Here is a 5000-nt window from a genome sequence, read left to right on the forward strand (position 1 = left end):
CCCGGGGGTAGACCTGGCCTCCCCCGCCGCGGGGGGTAGACCTGGCCTCTCCCGCCGCAGGCGGCGGCAGTCTCCGGCGCCCGGGGGTAGACCTGGCCTCCCCCGCCGCGGGGGGTAGACCTGGCCTCCCCCGCTCGGGGGTAGACCTGGCCTCCCCCGCCGCGGGGGTAGGCCTGGCCTCCCACGCCGCAGGCGGCGGCAGTCTCCGGCGCCCGGGGGTAGACCTGGCCTCCCCCGCCCGGTGTTGGGGTGCCGTCCCCCGTCCCCCCGCGTTTATTCTTTTTTTTTTTTTTAACTTTTATTTATGTATGTATGTAGGTACGTACGTACGTACGTACGTACGTATGTATGTAATCATCGATTGGTACCTCGGGCGCAAATTGTTAATTCAAAAGGTGATAAGCGACCCTTCACATTTTCATTTAATTTACAACTAACTCTTGCACGTACTCTTGCCAAATTTATCTATTACAGCCGTCTTTATTAAAGAATTAACAGTAATTACTAACAGGTACTCATCGGCCCCACCTTCCCTCTCTCTCCCTTTCCCGTCCGTCACCTCTTGGCGTGCCCGAAAGAGAGGAATGCAGATTTGGTAAAGAAATCCGATCCTTCGTTATTGATGTGTCCATAGCCATGTTTATGTTTTGGGATCTCTTCAATGAACCCAATGGTTTATTTCATTGGTTCGATAAATTAAGTCTTCCTTAATTTTTAACGTCGATTCATTTCCTTCATTTCCGCACGAAGGAATTCATTCATCGTCGTCGAATACCTCGGTCCTAAGCGAGGGATAGAAACGTCGGTCACCGAATCGCTAGTCACTTGACCTTGACCTTAATTTACCCGGGGTCAGTTCTTGGTGCGCAGGGGATTGAGGAGTATTTGTACACGCGTCTTAACAAAGCAGGTCGAGCGTTATCGAGATTCTCCAATCGGCCCCGTTTTATTTTTCCGGGGGTATCGTCCACCTAGCCGTGCTAAAAGAAAATTAATTTTACCAGAATTTGATTGATTTCTTTTTCCCTACGGAAACCGATACGGACAATAACTCTTGTGTGACGCAGTGCTCGCTCTCCTCCATTAAAAGCCCTTTAAATCCCAGAAACGGGCGGGGGGTGGGGGAATTACGCCCACACGCACGCACACGCACGCATGCCCCCACTCCCCATCGCCCACCGCGGGCAGGAAGACGGGGACAGGGTGGCCCTTGTAGCAGACCCGCTTAAATCTCGAATCACCCCCCCGGTTCCCCACCTCCCCACACACCCCCCGGACGGGAGACGGCGGCAGCCCGGTCCAGCCGGACCCGGAGCACGGAGGGGCCGTCAGGTCTACCCGGCTCCGGGCCCGGCGGCGGCCGTCAGGTCTACCCGGCTCCGGGGCCGGCGGCGGCCGTCAGGTCTACCCGGCTCCGGGGCCGGCGGCGGCCGTCAGGTCTACCCGGCTCCGGGGCCGGCGGCGGCCGTCAGGTCTACCCGGCTCCGGGCCCGGCGGCGGCCGTCAGGTCTACCCGGCTCCGGGGCCGGCGGCGGCCGTCAGGTCTACCCGGCTCCGGGCCCGGCGGCGGCCGTCAGGTCTACCCGGCTCCGGGGCCGGCGGCGGCCGTCAGGTCTACGCGGCTCCGGGGCCGGCGGCGGCCGTCAGGTCTACCCGGCTCCGGGGCCGGCGGCGGCCGTCAGGTCTACCCGGCTCCGGGGCCGCCGGCGGCCGTCAGGTCTACGCGGCTCCGGGGCCGGCGGCGGCCGTCAGGTCTACGCGGCTCCGGGGCCGGCGGCGGCCGTCAGGTCTACGCGGCTCCGGGGCCGGCGGCGGCCGTCAGGTCTACCCGGCTCCGGGGCCGGCGGCGGCCGTCAGGTCTACCCGGCTCCGGGGCCGGCGGCGGCCGTCAGGTCTACCCGGCTCCGGGGCCGGCGGCGGCCGTCAGGTCTACCCGGCTCCGGGGCCGGCGGCGGCCGTCAGGTCTACCCGGCTCCGGGGCCGCCGGCGGCCGTCATGTCTACCCGGCTCCGGGGCCGCCGGCGGCCGTCAGGTCTACCCGGCTCCGGGGCCGCCGGCGGCCGTCAGGTCTACCCGGCTCCGGGGCCGCCGGCGGCCGTCAGGTCTACCCGGCTCCGGGCCCGGCGGCGGCCGTCAGGTCTACCCGGCTCCGGGGCCGCCGGCGGCCGTCAGGTCTACCCGGCTCCGGGGCCGGCGGCGGCCGTCAGGTCTACCCGGCTCCGGGGCCGGCGGCGGCCGTCAGGTCTACCCGGCTCCGGGGCCGGCGGCGGCCGTCAGGTCTACCCGGCTCCGGGCCCGCCGGCGGCCGTCAGGTCTACCCGGCTCCGGGCCAGGCGGCGGCCGTCAGGTCTACCCGGCTCCGGGGCCGCCGGCGGCCGTCAGGTCTACCCGGCTCCGGGGCCGGCGGCGGCCGTCAGGTCTACCCGGCTCCGGGGCCGCCGGCGGCCGTCAGGTCTACCCGGCTCCGGGCCCGGCGGCGGCCGTCAGGTCTACCCGGCTCCGGGGCCGGCGGCGGCCGTCAGGTCTACCCGGCTCCGGGGCCGGCGGCGGCCGTCAGGTCTACCCGGCTCCGGGGCCGGCGGCGGCCGTCAGGTCTACCCGGCTCCGGGGCCGGCGGCGGCCGTCAGGTCTACCCGGCTCCGGGGCCGGCGGCGGCCGTCAGGTCTACCCGGCTCCGGGGCCGGCGGCGGCCGTCAGGTCTACCCGGCTCCGGGGCCGGCGGCGGCCGTCAGGTCTACCCGGCTCCGGGGCCGCCGGCGGCCGTCAGGTCTACCCGGCTCCGGGCCCGCCGGCGGCCGTCAGGTCTACCCGGCTCCGGGCCCGCCGGCGGCCGTCAGGTCTACCCGGCTCCGGGGCCGCCGGCGGCCGTCAGGTCTACCCGGCTCCGGGGCCGCCGGCGGCCGTCAGGTCTACCCGGCTCCGGGGCCGCCGGCGGCCGTCAGGTCTACCCGGCTCCGGGGCCGCCGGCGGCCGTCAGGTCTACCCGGCTCCGGGGCCGGCGGCGGCCGTCAGGTCTACCCGGCTCCGGGCCCGCCGGCGGCCGTCAGGTCTACCCGGCTCCGGGCCCGGCGGCGGCCGTCAGGTCTACCCGGCTCCGGGCTCGGCGGCGGCCGTCAGGTCTACCCTTTTTCGGAGCCCGTGGGGCCGCCTGCGGTACCCGGCGACCGCGGGTTGTTGGTTGCGTAGCGTCCGGCGATAAGGGCGGCCAAGTCTACCCGGCTCCGGCGGGACTTGGTCGCCTTGCCGGGGCCGAGGGGTAGACGTGTTGTCCCCGCTGCTTCGTCGGAGCTGCCGAAGGGGTCGCTGTTTTTCGCTGCCTCCAGTTACGTCATCGTAAAAGTCGGCGTGGTTGGCGCGCCTCCCCGGTGCGCAGAGGCGCCGCTCTTGGAGCTTGCCGGCGGCGGGGACGTGCCGGTCCGTACTATAGGAGCGAGCCGTGACTCGTCTCCAGAGCAGCGCTCGTCAGCGGCTGCAAGGCCCGCGGTTCTGCCAGCAAAGTGGGGTGCTCGGCGGCCGTCGTGGCGGTTCCCTCGGTGGTCTGGCCCAGCTTCCAGTCTCTTCGGTCCGGCCATCTCCCAGCGCTTGCCCGACAAGCCAGCCCAGCGTGTCCGAGGGGTCGGGAGCTGCGGAGAGCCGGAGCCGGCGGCCGGCTCCGGCGGCCGTTGCCGACCGGCACGAGGCATAAGGCCGGATCCCGCAGGGCAGGGCAAAGACTCGAACGCACCCAGCCGGGGCCCAGTGATGGTGAAGGTCACTGCCGGAGGCAGACGGCCGGGGGGCGTCGAGCCTGCCGCGGCTTACTCCCGGCTCCAGAGGGCCCGGTTGGTGGGACGACCGAGGTTGGCGGCACCTCGTCCCTTTGTGCCAGCCTTAAGCTGGAGCCCGCGAAGCGGGCGGAGAGAGCGGCGGCCGGCTCCCGGCCAGCCGAACGCAGACGGCCGGGGGGTGCCGAGCCTGCCGCGGCTTCCCCCCCCGGCCCCCCGAGGGCCCAACTGACGGCGCAGGCGGGGCGGCGGCGGCCCGTTTTCACCGGTGCGAGCCCTCCGCGGGCAGCTGGTGGTGTCAGGCGGGCCCGGTGACGGGACTGCGGCGTGCAGGCGAGGCGGCGGCGCCTCGTCCTCGTTTCCCCCGGGAGAAGCGGTTCCCCGCGGGGCAGGGCAAAGACCGGCGGCCGGTGGCGGTCGCCGGCACTTGAACGCTGGAAGGCCGGGGGAGCCGAGCCTCCCTCGGCCCCGGGGGGCCCGATGATGGCAAAGGCGGGTGCTGGCACCGTTCCGGGGCAGAGGTGCCCGCGAGTGCCCAGCCCACCAGGGCTGCCGCCGGCTGCCGAGGGCCGTGTGATGGAGACGGGCAAGGTGGCGGCGCCTTGTCCTTTTTCTCCGGCCTTAAGCTGGAGCCCGCGAAGCGGGCAGAAACACCGGCAGCCGAATGCAGACAGCCGGGGGGTCTCGAGTCGGCCGCGGCTTGCCCCGGCCCCCGAGGGCCCGGTGATGGTGCAGGCGGGGCGGCGGCGCCTCGTCCTCTTTTTTGCTGGCGTGAGTCCTGGTAGCAGGAGGGCTCGCTGGGAAGGTCTGCACTCGTACGGGCGAGGTGGCGGCGCCTCGCCCTTCCAAACTTCTCCAGCCCTAAGCTGGAGCCCGCGCAAGCGGGAAGAAAAGGGCGGCCGGTCCCTGCGGCCGGCAGCCGAAGGCAAGTGGCCGCGGGCGTCGAGCCTTGAGCGGCTTTTCCCGGCCCCCGTTACCCGGGGATGGCACGGGTGAGGCGCGGTGCCTCTTAGTCTTCTTCGGCCTTCTCCCCCGGGGTAAGCGGTTCCCCGGGGCGCAGGGCAAAGACCGGTACCGGTGGCCGGCACTCGAACGCTGGAAGACCGGGGGAGTCGAGCCTGCCGCGGCTTTCCCTCGGTCCCGTTGACCTCGCTCAAGGGAATCGATGCGCGGAGCGGGTGGCCGGCGGCACCTCCCGCTCCCCCCCTTCAGTCGACCCAGACCCGCAGGCAGCGC

The 5000-nt window shown here is 71.3% G+C and overlaps 1 long non-coding RNA gene across 1 annotated transcript in view; it reads right to left on the reverse strand.

Annotated features, from left to right (window-relative positions):
* LOC142076354 (uncharacterized) overlaps positions 1-591 on the reverse strand; it is a 2731-nt gene extending 2140 nt beyond the window's left edge. Inside the window, exon 1 of the long non-coding RNA XR_012671153.1 lies at positions 42-591. This is a non-coding gene — a long non-coding RNA (uncharacterized LOC142076354). The remainder of the gene's footprint in view (positions 1-41) is intronic.
* Positions 592-5000: the final 4409 nt, after the last annotated feature.

This window comes from Calonectris borealis, unplaced genomic scaffold (assembly GCF_964195595.1).
Source record: "Calonectris borealis unplaced genomic scaffold, bCalBor7.hap1.2 HAP1_SCAFFOLD_44, whole genome shotgun sequence".
NCBI classification, from domain to species: domain Eukaryota; kingdom Metazoa; phylum Chordata; class Aves; order Procellariiformes; family Procellariidae; genus Calonectris; species Calonectris borealis.